General features: G+C 42.6%; 1 protein-coding gene across 4 annotated transcripts in view; it reads left to right on the top strand.

Moving 5' to 3' along the window:
• Positions 1 to 15,931, top strand: part of CTNNA3 (catenin alpha 3) — a 1,138,512-nt gene that overhangs the window by 44,964 nt on the left and 1,077,617 nt on the right. The gene's annotated exons all lie outside the window — the stretch shown is intronic.

Raw genomic sequence — 15,931 nt, 5'->3', positions numbered from 1 at the left:
TCATCTCTGTCCTTGACTGGATTACTGCGTCCAGTGAGGTCACCACTTAGCAGTTGCAAAAAACAGTTGAACTTTGGAACATGGAATATGCAGACATTGCTGGACAATACAGATAGTGAACATCCTGAACACAGGACTGCCATCATTGCGAGGGCATTGAGACATTTTAATATTTACATAGCAGCACTCCAAGAAACTCAAAGAGCAGGAGAAGGACAACTGAAGGGAAAAAAAGGAGATTATACCTTCTTCTGGAAAGGACTGCCTGAACGAGAATGACGAATATATGGAGTAGGCTTTGCTATTAAAAATAATCTTGTGAAGCTCTTGTCAGAAGTTCCTATTAGCATTAATGAACGACTCTCAACTCTCCGGTTAAAACTTGCCGAAAACCAGCAGGCAACTATTCTAAGTGCTTATGCACCAACATTAGATGCTGATGGAGACATCAAGGAAAACTTTTATAACCAGCTGGACACCATCTTATCAGAGATACCTAAGGAGGATAAAATTATCCTCTTGGGAGATTTCAATGCAAGACTTGGGCGTGATTTCGATTTATGGCCTGAAACCATTGGGAAAGAAGGAGTTGGCAATAGCAACCTGAATGGAATTCTACTTCTGACTAAATGTGCAGAGCATGATCTTGTTATTACACACACACTCTTTCGCCAGAAAAATAAATTTAAAACATCATGGAAGCTCCCTTGGTCAAAACACTGGCATCTCCTGGATTACGTAATTGTCTGTGCCAGAGATCGTCGTGATGTACTCCTCAGTAGAGCCATGACGAGTGCTGATGACTGCTGGACAGATCACCAATAAATTCAATCCACTTTGGCCATTAATATTGTTCCTCAATGTAGGCTCCAAGGAAGAAAACCAAGGCGTAAAATGAACATCCATGCTCTTCAAGATCCTATTAAGCGAGTCTGCTTTCAAACAACTCTCAAGAAACATCTACCAATGGAAGTCCCTGAAAATGTCGAGGAACACTGGATTAATCTGAAGACACAAACTATTGGATACCAAACTAAGAAACATCAGGATTGGTTTGATGAGAATGATAGTGAGATTGAACATATCATTGACAAGAAAAGGAAAGCCTTCCAGATATGGCAAAAAGACATTAACTGTGCTGCTAAGAAAAAAACCTATGCCTGTGCAAAGGCTGAGGTCCAAAGAAGAACTAGAGAACTGAAGAGTGCCTGGTGGATAAAGAAAGCTCAAGAAATCCAGCACTTTGCAGATGCTCACGATGCATGGGGCCTTTTTAATGCCACAAAGGCCATCTATGGACCAACAAATTATGGTAGAAATCCCTTTCGTTCAATGGATGGTAGCAAACTTCTAAAGGATAAAGAGTCTATTGCACTGCGCTGGAAAGAGCATTACCACAACCTCCTTAATCATAACTCTGTTGTGGCTGGTGAGGTCTTCTCGCAAATTCCACAACAATAAACTAGAGACAAGCTTGCAGTATCTCTTAATTTGTATGAAGTCAGTAAAGCCATCAATCAAATGAAGAACAATAAAGCTAGTGGACCTGATGGGATTGTTGCTGAAGTCTTTAAAGAAGTGACATCATGAGTGACATCAGAGCTGCAATTGATGACTGGTTAGCAGGAATCAAAAGCTGTTGTTTTTTCCCCTCCTGTGTCTTGCTTTCTGGCTAGTGGCTTCTTTTTCCTCGTAATCTCCATTTGAGATCAGTCCCCAGCTAAAGCCCATCCTGCTCTCTGATCACAACCTGCCTCCCAGAGAGATGCTCCGCCTTCAGAATAATGAACATGCAGGCCCCCCGAGGTTGGGTCCTGGAGCCTTGCAGCCGGTGGGCACTCCCACCACCACCCCTCCCTGGGAGGAAGGAGAGGCAAGAGAGATGGTGGCAAGCTGCACCAGGGGAGTGATAACCTTTTACCTGCTTGTCACCCTCCATGGTCAACGTAATTTCAGTTTTCTGACACTTTCATAGAGCAGGGAGGGCAGCTTACGGGCTTCTCTTGGTGAATTCTGACCTTTATACTGTGTTTATGTATATGTTTATGTATATGGATATTGTTTATGTATTTTGCTTTGTAAATTAAGTTGATATGGTTTTATTGTACTTTGTGTATTCTATTGTAAACCGCTTTGAGATCTTTTAGATAGTAAGCAGTCTGTAAATGGAAATAACAACAACAACAACAACAATAATAATAATAATAAGAAGGTGGGCCTGAACTTACACAGCAACTTCATAAGCTCATCGAAAAAATCTGGATGAGGGAGGAGATCCTGGAAGACTTGAGGGATGCCATAATTATCACCCTTTTAAAGAAGGGTGATAGAACAGATTGTGGGAACTATAGAGGTATCTCCCTTCTTGCTACCGCAGGTAAAATCCTTGCAAGGGTCCTCACAAACCGCCTCCTACTGATCTCAGAGGATGTCCTCCCCGAATCTCAAAATGGTTTCCACCCTTCCAGAAGGACAGTGAACATGATCTTCACTGCACGACAGTTTCAAGAAAAATGCCAGGAGCAGAATCGAACTTTATATATGGCATTTATTGATCTAAGGCCTTTGATACTGTAAATTGAACAGCTCTCTGGACCATCCTTCTGAAAACTGGATGCCCTGATAAATTTGTGAATATTTTGTGACTCCTTCATGACAACATGACAGTGACAATTTTGGATAACAATGGCTTTCAGAGCTATCCATTCAGAGTCGGAACAGGCATACAACAGGGATGTGTCATTGCTCCTACCTTATTTGCTATCTTCATTGCTATGATTCTACACCTTCGTACTGGTGTGGAAATCATATATTGAACAGATGGAAAGCTGTTCCTGCATTGAACAAGGGGTTGGACTTGATGGCGTTATAGCCCCCTTCCAACTCTACTATTCTATGATTCTATGAAAGCTTTTAAATCTCAGTAGGCTGAAAGCAAAAAGTAAGGTAATGTCAACCTCTGTCGTAGAACTTCAATATGCCGATGATAATGTAGTCTCCGCACATTCAGAGAAAGATCTTCACACTATCCTAAATGTCTTTGTAGAAGCGTATGGAAAGCTTGGGCTCTCACTTAATATTAAAAAAACCCAAAGTGCTTCATCAACAGGTGCGAACTAGTCCCTCTGTAGCACCATCAATCCAGCTTAATGGTGTAATGCTGGAGAACATTGATCACTTCCCCTATCTTGGCAGCCATCTCTCTGTAAAAGCTGACATAAAAGCTGAAATTCAACATTGTCTGAGCTCTGCGAGTGCCATATTTTCCCGAATGAAGCGTAGAGTGTTCAAGGATCGGGATATTTGCAGGGAGACCAAAATGCTTATTTACAAAGCCATTGTACTACCGACCTTACTGTATGCCTGTGAAACATGGACCATTTATAAACGCCATTCCCAGCTTCTTGAAATATTCCACCAACACTGCCTCCAGAAAATTCTGCAAATTACTTGGGAAGACAGACGGACTAATGTTAGCATTTTGGAAGAAGCAAAGACTACCAGTGTTGAAGCAATGATCCTTCAATATCAACTTCGCTGGACTGGCCATGTTGTTCAAATGCCTGATCACCAACTTTCAAAGCAGCTATTTTACTCCCAACTTAAGGATGGAAAACGGAATATCGGTGGACAGCAAAAGAGGTTTAAAGATGTTCTTAAAGATAATCTAAACAAATGTAACATGGGTATCGAGAACTGGGAAGTCTTCACCCATGAACGTCCCAAATGGAGGTAGGCTATTATCAAAGGTGCTATGGACTTCGAAGAAGCATGAATACAGGGCAAACGGGACAAACGAGTTAAGTGAAAGGCACATCAAACAAATCCTCATCGCGACCATCTTCCATCTGGAAACCTATGTCCTCACTGTGGGAGGCTGTGTGGATCCAGAATTGGCCTCCACGGTAATTTACGGACCCACTGTTAAAGACCTTATCTTGGAAGACAATCTTACTCGGCCACGAGTGATCGAGCATCTTTTTAATGCACCAGACAGTCCACTTTTAACTTTCAGCCTGTATTGATTTTAATTCCTGTTTTTAATTTTTATAGCACATTACTTTTTTTTTATCCCAGTCTTTATGGCTTTGGCTGTGGATGATTTTAGTTGCTTCCACTCTGGTGTGAATTTATGCTGTTGATTTTAGTTATAATTTGTAGTTATTGTATTATATTGATTGCCATTTTCTTTCTTATAGAGCACTTTGTGTAATTTGCTTTCAATAGGCTCTATAGAATTACTTGGAATGAATGAATGAATAAATCTTTAGGAATGGGAGTTTAAAAAAACAAAAAACCATGGTTCCATCATACTTAAATTCCATTGGAATCTATGGGGCTTAAATTAGCAATGTGGCTCATCTCATTGATTCTAGTGGAACTTATACATAACAGTAGCTAGATTGGGAGCAATGTCTCCTTTTTACGAACTAAAACAATGCCATATGTCATCTCTCTTTTTTCTTATTTTATATAACAACAGTTCTGCACTACATTCATCCTCACAACAATCATGATACCATTCCCATTTTAGACATTAGGAAAATGTAGAAGAGAAAGAACTTGGCATTACTAAGAACCATGCTAATTAGTTGGGCTTTGCATCAAGGTAATCCAGAACCAGCTTTGCCACCTTAGCCTCTGGATCAGACCGGCTTTCATTATGTGCACATACATTTTCTTTTATGTGACATTCATGTAGGTCTTGTAATTCTGTTTTGTGGTATCTGTAGTGTACTGAATGGTTTGGGATTATTGTGGAAGGTAACACACAAATGTCTCATATGAATGAAGTGTTACTGAACTGAACATATACATATGCTTTGGTGTATGTCATTATTAGTGTCCTGTCCAAACCGGTCAAAGACAGATGCAGACATATGGGTGTGCTTTTCTTTAATGGATTTAATAGAAAGTTTCACTTCAGACTGCTTCATGAATCAGCTTACAGATTACACAGGATTCAGCATCATTACTAGGAATAGCTAGGCACAACAACACTGCACTAAGACGTTGCAACAATTAGACACGCCTCTTTACCAACCTTAAGTAAGGATGAGTGGGCTCCCTACTTGTGCAAGGAAAGTGTAACTGTGCTCTGTCAGACCCCTACTTTGGGTTGGGTCTCGTAATGGATCTCTCACACTGGCCCCAGCACAGGTCTCTTACAATCCCACTACTAGGCACCACCACCTGTCACTCTGTAATGTAATACTACCCTGAGACTGAGCGTTAGTCTCCTCCACAGATTGCTATGTAGTGTCTGGGTGCACTTACAGGCTACAATCCCCTTGTATCTTTCTGCCTTTAAAGATTACAGTCCTGGGTTGCTTTGGATACCTGCTGCTGTTACACTATCCCTTCACCACTGCCACCATTGATACTGTTCCCAGCTTTGGTATTTGCTCTGCCCACCCTTCTGGTCTGTAATATCCCAGCCAAGGATCAGGTGTTGTTGTTAAACCAAAACTATTTATTTATTAACACAAGGAATAAATAAGATTACTTTAAGTTCAGTCAACATGCATGTGGTTACATATAATAGTTTTTCTCTTTATATATCTTAGTTCTAGAACCTGCCTCACTACCTGTCTAAACACAAATCCACCCCTCCAAAACCCAGAACCAACAACAGCCAACCAACCAACCAACCAACCTCCAACTTTCATTCTCTCATTTATACCTTCAATCACCCAGACACTCAGCAAATCACAACTCAGCATTCCTTAACATTCCACCCATGTACTCCCCCTGTCACTCACTGTACTTACCACATTTACCCTACAAAACTGACACCATAATTACTGTACAACATTTACAGTGGCATCACATACTCCTCCGCAGAGGGACAGTGGGAACTCTTTGGGCCTGTTAGCCCCATAGCCTACGTATCTGAGGTGAGGGCAGTTCGACTACCTCAGCAAGGTCCTCCTCAGGAGGAGGGCTGTGCAGTGGTGATGATGGGGTGAACAAGGAAGGAGTGGAAGGGAAGGTGGAGAGACAACTTCCTGACCAGTCAGTGTCTCCTCAGTGGTAACTGGATCTACAGGGGCAGAGCTGTCACTATCAGGGCCGTGGGAGCCTTCAAGCTCAACCACATCTGGAGACATCGGTAGTGCCTTCCTCCAAATTCAAGTCTGGCTCCTCCTCTTCATCCTCATCGCTTCATGCCCATTCCACAGGGCTCATGACATCATCCCCCCATGCTGATCCTACCCCCACCCTGGAGCTTGGATTTATCAGGATAGTATCCATGGAATTCTCTCACCAAATCTGGAGCATGAACTGTCGTGGCTTCCCAGGATCGTTTCTCCAGTCCGAAACCCTCCAGTGGATTAGGTACTGCAGCTTCCCTCAGCACCTATGGGAGCTGAGAATCTGCTCCACCTCATATTCTTCCTGGCCATCGACAAGTATGGGAGCGGGCAGTGGCTGGGTGCCCAATAATGATCAACCAGTTCCTCAAGAGTTAGCAGCAAGTGGTGAAATACCAGGTGTATTTTCATGGAGATAGGTAAATGTAGTTGGTACACTACTGGGTTGATCTGCACCTCCACTTCAAAGGGCCCCACCTGCTGTGCTTCTAGCTTGTAGCATGGGGTAGCAATTGGTAGGTAATGCATGGAAAGACATACCCTGTCTCTCACCCATATTGTGGGACCAAGCTGTCAATGTTGGTTGGTCACCCGTTTGTAGGCAGCCTTGGCCCTTTCTAATAGTTCTTGCAACATCTTTTGCATCACCTGTAGTACCTGAACATACTAGGTAGGGACAGCCAGTGTGGTGGTAGGGTTGTGAAAGGAGCATGGGTGGTAGCTGTAATTGGTAAAGAAAGGGGTCTGCTGAGTGGATGAATGCACAGAATTGCTATAGGCCAACTCTGCCAGAGGCAGCAGGGACACCCAGTTGTCCTGTTGATAGCTGACATAATAATGAAGATACTGTTCCAGGGTGGCATTCATCTCTATTTGCCTGTCCGTTTGTGGATGGTATGCAGAAGATAGGCACAGCCCAATTTACAACAACTGTAACAGTGCATGCTAAAATCAAGCACTAAATTGGGGGCCTGATCTGAGACCAGACTGTTTTGGAGGTTGTGTGCCCAGATAATGTGTTTGATGAACACATGAGCGGTCTGTCTGGCAGTGGGGAGGCCTGGGCATGGAATGAATTGGGCCATTTTACTGAAGGTGTCGACCACAACCAGAATGGCAATATTCCCCATGATAGTCCAGAGTCACCATTCTCCATGGCCCTTCAGGAGTGGGTAAGGGTTCCAATACATCCATGGGTCATCCCACGGCATGCTTAGCTCTCATGCAGGGCAAGATTGTACATACTTCTCCACATCATGTATTATTCTTGGCCACCAAAATTCTGATGTGACTGATTGCAGAGTCCTAAACATCCCAAGATGCCCTGTGGTGGGGGTATCATGACACTGCTGCCGAATCTTGGCCCAGAGTTCTCCTGGAGGCACATACAGAGCCTCGTAGCAGAGCAGTCCTCCTCTGCTAGTAAATCCTGAGGCCCTATCCTGAGAGGGCTCCTGTAGTTCTTGGACCCATTTTTGAATGAAAAATTCTTGCTCCTGGGTGGCTGGCAGTTCTTTGGTCAGCACAGGTGGCCGCCACAATCAAGGTATGATGTGGTGAAGAGGAGGTTCTGTCCGAGGCTCATTATATTTTGGCTTGTGAGAGATGCATCAACTCTGCAGTTTTTGACATGCAGGAAGTAGGTAACCTGGCAAAGAACTGAGACCAGCATACTTGGTGCTGATTCAGTTTGTGACCTGTTTGGAGGTTCTTGAAGTTCTGATGATCTGTGTGAACTTCTACAATGTGTTGTGCCCCCTCTAGGAGATGCTGCCACATCTCAAAGGCTTCACAGATGGCTAATAGTTCCTTCTCCCCTACTGTGTAGTTTTGCTCAGAGTCAGAAGCATGAACAGGAATGTAAATCCCTTCCCTTTCTGGAGGGCTGTAGCAACACTGCTCCAATGGCTACATCTGAGGCATCTGTTTCCACCACAAAAAGCCAATGGGGGTTGGTATGTTGTAGTATTGGTACAGAGGAAAACAATGTTTTAAGATGGTCAAAAGCCTGTTGGGCTGCCTCGCTTCACTGAAAAGGTCCCAGTCCTTTAAGGCAGTCTGTTAGAGAGGCAGCCATGTTGGAAAATGCAGCTATGAACCATCTGTAGTTGTTGGTGAACCCCGGGAAAGATTGCAGGCCATTTTTGGTTTGGGGGGGGCACCAGAAGAGCGTACAACACAACTTTCCTGGGTCCATTTCCACCCCTGTTGAGGTAATACGATAGCCTCAGAAGTCCAGCATGGTTAAGTCAAATCCACACTTCTCTAACTTGGCATACAGGAGATGCTCTCTCAGTCTCTGTAGCACTACCCTCATGTGACCCTCAAGACCATCTTGACTGTAAGCCCTGCAAGATCCTCTCCCTGCTTGCAAGCCTCTTTCCACCTGGCCTGGAAGGATGGGGCCTTGACTGACTGCAGCTATAAAAGGTATCACTACCTGAAGATGCCAGAGACCAGTTTGACTGTGGGGTGTTGTTTAGGGGCTTCTGTTTGGGTAAAAGTTTAATTTCTGCCGGTCAGTTTTTTGTTTTGCTGTTATTGGGATTATGCTTCTGTATTTTATTGTTGGATCTTATTAGGAATTATAAGGGTTTATCAATTTATTGTGTTTCTTAAGATGTTTTTGTTAACTTATTGACAATTTGAATTTATTTTGTAACAGTGAATTGTGTACCTTTTTTATGTTATGAGCTGCCTTGAGCATAGATCGTATGGAAAAGCAGCATACAAATAAATAGTGATGATGATGATGATGTGATCCTCATGCTGCTCTGGGGAGTCAGAGTAGATAAGGATGTCATATAAATAAACAATCATAAAGCAATACAAATAGTCCCAAAATATGTCATTCATAAAATGTTGGAACACTGAAGATGCATTCGATAACCCAAAGGGCATGGCCAGGTACTTGAAGTGGCTGTACCAAGTCTTTAAAGGAGTTTTCCATTCATCCCCTTCTCGGATCCTGACGAGGTTGTAAGCCCTGCACAAGTCCAGTTTTGTGTAGATTTTTGCTGTTCTGAGGCACTCTCTCATTGATGAGGGGGAGTGGGTAGCTGGTACGGATGGTTATCTTATTCAGCTCCCTGTAGTCATTGCAGGGACAGAATTCTCTGCTCTTTTTCTTAATGAAAAGCAAGGGGGCCCAGGCTGGGGATTTGGAAGCGTGGATAACCCCTAGCTTCATTGACATCAAGTCCATAAAATTGCTAGACATCCCCAAGTCCATCATGGCTTGTACTTGGATGCTCTGACCCAAAGATAAGTCCAAATGAAGCAGCAGATGCAGGGCTGGCTTGGGCGGGGTGTGAATGTTGAGAGGGCTTTTGCTCACAGTCAATCCCAACTCATGGACCTCTACAAGAGCTGGGATTTCGAGTTTTCCTGCACTGGGGCTTTCTCAGAGTTGGAGGGACAGGCTTTCACAAGGTGTCTTGCCTTTCTACAGTATAGGCACAGCCCTTCTCAGCGACACTTCTCTTTCTCCTTCTCCATCATTCATGACCATGCCCCTTCAACTTGCATGGGCTCTATCCCTGAATAAGTGGTGGTTCCTATGCTGGAAGAAAAACGTCTATGGGGAGAGGTATGAGAAGTAACAGTTGAGCTGAAGAAGCTTTGTGCTCCAAGCAGTGACTTCCAAGCCTGCTGTCAACTTGTAGGCACAGCTGGATGAGCTCTGATAAGGTGTTGGGAGTCAATTTGACCAGTATCTCATTGCTGAGGCCATTCTGGTATTGGTATATCTGGGCTGAATCATTCCAATCCACTTCCTGTGCCAAAATTCAAAAATCATTGGTATAAGTTCTGATTGAGTCCTTGCCCTGGTGCAGCTTTCCTAGTTGGTGGCTACCGTGACCTTTCTTTGAGGATATTGAAAAATGTTTGCCATGGCTGCAAAAAAAAATGTTATATTGTCCCAACATAGGATCATCCCATAGCAGCATAGACCACTGAGCTACCTTCCCTTCCAATAGGCTGATCACAAAGGCCAGTTTTAGCGAGTCATTGGGAAAGTCTCATTGCTGCACTTTGATGTACAACTTGCACTGCATGATGAACATTGCAAACTGCTCCCACTTCCTGCTGCATCTGAGGGCAAGTTCCATGGGGGTCTCAATGTGAGGTTCTGGCACCTGCTGTGCTAGAGCAGACCCCTGTTGCAGAGCTGTCATATTGTTTCTGAGCTGGGTCAACTTCACTTGCAGGTTTTGATTCTTCAGTTAAAGAGTCTGGGCCTTAGCTCAAAGATTCTGGGCCTCGGCTCAAAGACTCTGGGCCTCGGCTCAGAGTTCCTGGAGTTTGGCTAACATGCTTTCCAAGGAGCGCTGCATGTCATCTGCCCCGCCACTCACTTCCATCTCACTCATGGGGTCATCGGGTAGAGGAGGTAGTGGCTGCAGCAAACTGTCCTGCCCAAACTGGTCAAAGACAGACACAGACATGTGGGTATGCTTTTCTTTAATGCATTTTATAGAAAATTTCAGTTCAGAGCGGTTCATGAATCAACTTACAGATGACAGAGTTTGCATCCAAATCAAAGTTTGTTTAGTTCATAAGTCAGTAAATGCACCAACCTAATTTTAAAAAGCTGAAATGTGCACAATAAAAACAATCATATATAAAAAAATTCATAGTATTATTGAAACTAGACATCAAGGCAGTGCTAGTTCCCCAATATCTTTTCTGTACAGAAACATATTGCATGTATTCTGGATCCTTTTAAGACTGAGTTTTGGAGACCTCCTATGTGCACCTTCACCATTTTAACCTCCTAAGCAGATGGAGCCTGGAGGAGGTGCTTCCTCTTGAGCTTACTGGTCAGATGTCAGGCAATAGAAAACATTCCTTAAGATTTCACAGGACCAAACCATGTTGATCTGTATAGATAATTAATTTACCATGACCTAGAGTAGTGCCTAGATGTTAACAGGCAGTGAAACTGTGAGATACCACTGATCATGAGCTGCATATAGATGTATCTGGAACAGACTGGAAGGACTGGTTTCCTCAGAGCCTGATTTTGGGGGATGACGAGAGATACATGCAGCCAAAATGCAGCTTGGGGTTAAAATTATATGCTGTTTTATGGATTCTGTGATTCCTGTTGAGAGACGGGTAGCAGCAGTTCCCAAACTGTCATCGAGGTAGCTTCATGTAGAGCACACTGCAGGAGTCGATCTGTAAGATTCCAGCCAGCATTGGATGTAGCCCAGAAGGACCAGTGCCCTATTTTAATATATATAGCATACATTAGTTATACAGGCACTATGTGAGTGAAGTAATTCAGATTTTACAACTACATATTTTGATTAATAATCAATCATATCCCACAGGTTGAGTGCGGAGCAGTGCTTTATTTAAACAAAATAGAATATTGTTTTTCTATAGAGTCTTATTAATTTTTGTATCTTGTCTACTACATTTTTATGATTAAGATTTCTATTAGAGTTCTGAAATAGGACTGCTTCATATATCAATAATAACTAACCTTAAGTAATGATTTTGTGTGTATTTTCAATATTTCTGAAACATTTTCAGTTACTTTATTAGTTAAATTTTTAGAAATTGCTAAAATGATTGAAATCCACACAAGTATCCTCCTGAATATTTCAGAAATATGGAACATATACCAAAAAATACTATAATCTTCTCTTTTCCATTTTCTAAAAATGTAGTATTCATGAAAAACAAACCATCAATAAAGAATACATTTCTCTCCTTCCAGAGCATGTTAGACAGCTGCATAATCTTTCCTTACAGTGCGCAGCATATTCTGTGGGAGAAGTGCTTTGCAGTGATTGCTCATTCTTTTTGCAGCTGCCAAAAGCATTTTTTAAAAAATGTTGTCACATTAATTAGAAAATAGACTGAGATGAGCAGGTAACTTTAACATATGATGCTGAATAGCTGTCAAGCGTTAATAGCATTTTGGTCACTGCCATCCAGGGCAAAATTCTAATACAATTGAAATTTCTAATGAGTTCTGACTTTGCTTTTTTCCTCTCCAAAGTCTTTTAATTTACAGTACTATATTTTAGAGCTCCCTTAGGTAATTGAAATACTCTTAACTATGGTCCTGATCCAAGAAAAGGCATTTGATTTGCAGCAAAACTTCTGAAATCTTTGTGTCGCACTGAGAGGAACCCCTCTCCTTTGTTGCATCATTTGGAGAATGTTTGCCAGTGCATGTCAATTAAAAAGGCATTTTTTATATATATGTATGCCTGTAAAGCTTCCCCAGGAGTGTGTTCTTATACAATGGCAATGCAGACATATTGTACCATTCCTTCCTGAGGATTTTGGCTGTTAAGCCTTGTCCATTAATCATTTGAGGGCAGATGAGGAAGTTCTTTGCTTTCCAGTTCCATGGCTCTGAGGTTTTGTAATTTTCATAGAATAAAATAGGAGTTTGATCACTGAACTGAAATTAATTTTAAAGGTTATATCATTCACTACGAAATGAAATTGCTGACCAAGGAAGATATTTTTTAAATGTATAAAAATGGAGGGAGAAAATGTCATGCCCACAAATGGGTATTGGCACAGCATTTCATCTTTTTAGTGTCAGTGACATACTGTCTGGGCTGGGACGTGCAGTGCATGGAATGATATTGTATAGACTATCTATACTGCATGGAGGATTATTCAAGTTCCCACCACATATTTTCTTAAAATTATCAGAATTAGATTAGGAACTGGTTTTTAAAGCACTGTGATACATGTGTCTCCCTGCTAAGTTGAATTCCTCTCTCCTGGTCAGAGTGGTGGTAGTGGCTAAATTTTAATTATATTTGACATCAGGCAATACAAAACCAAATGTGATTAACACCAATCTAAATAGTAGGAGTTCTCTGACACAGTTCCTGATATTAGGCTGTGAGCACACTAGCTGCCTACAGCAAAGCATTTCCGTGGGCCACACTTAGAGGGGCAACAGGTTGATTTGCTAAAAAGTTGCAAAATCTATGTTAAGCTGAATGATAAAAAAAATGCACTGATCCCATCAGGTTTTACATTAAAAAGGGGTGGGGTTTGACAGTGTTGTGTGCCCCCATTTTCAGAAAAGAGACACTCACTGGAACTGGGAGAACAGTAAGTATGTCTCTACCCTTAATCTACAATAAACTCTGTAAAAATGTGTGCAGAGCAAAATTATGTCTCAGTTGCAGCAAACCTGTTTGCTTATCAGATGTGTGCAAGTCTAATCAAGCCATACGAACTTCACCGTAGTACAGTGTCTGCATGTTTATTGAGAGTGGTGTCAGTATCTGGCTGTCCTGTTCCACATCATAGTCTACAAAGAACCTTTTGTATCTTCACTTCTGTTGGATCTGCATCTCCCAAGAGAGCATGTCACCTTAAAATAAAGAACACAGTAGCACAGAACTGTCGAGCACTGACATTGCTCCTAGCAATTGTATTAGTTAATATGCAGGTAGTGTGGCTTGACTTGAGCAAGAAAGAGTTGCCAGTATACAGCTAAGGCTATAACTCCATGCGGATTATGGTAGTTTGGTTGTTGCACATTTTAGCACAGGGTTTATGAACACACTGTTGCACGCCACACTAATCTCTGAGCGGTGAGAGATCTCTAGGGGTCCCTGCGCTTACCCAGGGTTTGGGTTTCTTGGAAAGAAGGTTGACAGAGACTATGGTGTTTTTATGATATGTGGTTTATTTACACACATTCATAGCCTGAGCATAAGATGGAGGGGTTCAAAGCATTAGCCGTCCAATAGGTCTTGCTTTTCCATCAGGCTTATAGGAGGCATCCTGAAGACATTGTGCAGGGAGCAGGCTTCTCTGTGTGTCTCTAGCTTCCAGCCTTTCCTCTCACTAAACTAAAACACATGTTTTGGCCCCAGAAGGGGGGGGGCTCTCCTGAAGAGTTTCAATAACAATAAGATCTCCCTGGCCCATTTGCCTGTCAAGAATGCCTGGTCTGTAAGGTTGTTAACTAAAATGGTTCTGTGGCAAGGAATTGTGGAGGGAACATCTTGCCTGAATTAGGGCCTCTGGGAGGCCATGAGACTGTTGGTTCTCACAGTTAATTAAACAGTGAGCAAGAATACCTGCTTATCAGCCTGAGACTGGTACCTCAAGGCCACAGCCCCAGGAAGGTTGGAGAAGTGCATGATCATGACGTGCGAAAGCTCTAGAAGATTTCATCATCAGAAAGCCCCTTGATTGGCTAATTCATGGCTGTTGCTGGGCTTTCTCTAATAAAAATAGAACTAAGATTGTGGGTCTGTCCCCAATGTTAGTCGGTGCTACCTGATGTTGGGGTTCCATCTTTCATCTGCTATCCAGGCTATACATCTCTGGGGAGATGAGGAACCATTATTCTGCTGGTTTTCCTATATTGTGTGAGTATAGAGTAGGCTAGACGGATTTGTTATTTTTGCTTGTGACTTGAACTCTCTGCCTTTTGTATTTTACCTAACTCTTGGGAAGTGTGGACTAAGGAATTGATTTGCTGCTATATTTTTTGCACTTTTATTTTAATAAAGCTACCTCATTTTCCAGTGTGTGCTCATTTCAGGGGGAAATTGGCACTGAATCCAGCACCTTGGCCAATTAGCCACAGACTACCGTATAGCTGGCTATTTTGCCTTAAGACTCCAAGACAAGGAGTGCATCTTTGCCTTTTGGAATATTTGGCAGGTCTATTTCTGGCACTGAGTTTCCCCTTGGCCTAGAGTGGGTGACCAGTTTTAAGGGGTGGCAGGGTTGTTGTTGGTCTAACTCAATCCTGGTAAGGGAGGCATGGGTTGTGTTTGGCTGGGATCAATTGCCCTGGGCTTGGGAGTTGATCCCCCAGTGTGAATGTTGAACATTCTTGACATTGCCAGTTAATGGGCACTTGATAGACCCATTAGCCCACCTGGCCACTCCATTAGACTAACAAAAGGGACTAATCTGACCAGTGGAGCAGGTTTCTCAGCTGCAGAGCCCACCTCCAGGTGCAGGGTTCCAAACCAGAGGCCGGAAAGGGGACTCATAGAAATCATCTATCTCAACCCCAAACCCATACCAACACCGTACATTAAAAGCACCTCAAAAGCATGCATCCCCCAACCAAAATTTCTGGAGACTAGTTTTTAAGAGTGCTGGGAATAATAGCTGTCAGGAATAAATTACAGTTCCCAGGATACTTTGGGGGAGGGGGAATGTGCTTTTGATGTACTTTAAATATCTAATGTGTACGCAGCCAGGTTTTAGAACATCCACATCTCAGCACATAAACTTGTATTAAAATAAACTTGCTCATTTGACCTTGTGCAGCTTGATAATTGTGCAGTAGAAGTGGGAAAAAATTGACCTAACATGCAATATTTACAATACAAGTGAAAGGACTTGTCCACACTAGGGTATTAATATGAACGTAGTTCACTGTTCTACAACAAAGGCTCTTACCATATATATACAGAGAAATGCCAGATGTCCAAGCTGGATTAAGAAAGGGAAGAGGCACCAGAGATCATATTGCAAACATACGTTGGGTAATGGAACAGCTCAAGGAATTTCAGAAGGAAATCACTCTGTGCTTTATAGATTACAGTAAAGCCTTTGACTGTGTAGATCTTGAAGAACTATGGAATGCTTTAAAATAAATGGGGGTGCCACAGCATCTGATTGTCCTGATGTGCAACCTATACTGTGGACAAGAGGCTACTGTAAGGACAGAATATGGAGAAACCGATGGGTTCCCCATCGGTAAGGGTGTGAGACGGGTGTATTTTATCACCCTACTTGTTTAATCTGTATGCAGAACATAACACACAGAAAGCGGGATTGGACCAAGATGAAGGAGGTGTGAAAATTGGAGG

The sequence above is a fragment of the Rhineura floridana genome, chromosome 7 (genome assembly GCF_030035675.1).
Source record: "Rhineura floridana isolate rRhiFlo1 chromosome 7, rRhiFlo1.hap2, whole genome shotgun sequence".
Taxonomy (NCBI): Eukaryota; Metazoa; Chordata; class Lepidosauria; order Squamata; family Rhineuridae; genus Rhineura; species Rhineura floridana.
Note: the sequence above shows the minus strand (reverse complement) of the source record. Positions and strands in the feature narration are given on the sequence as shown.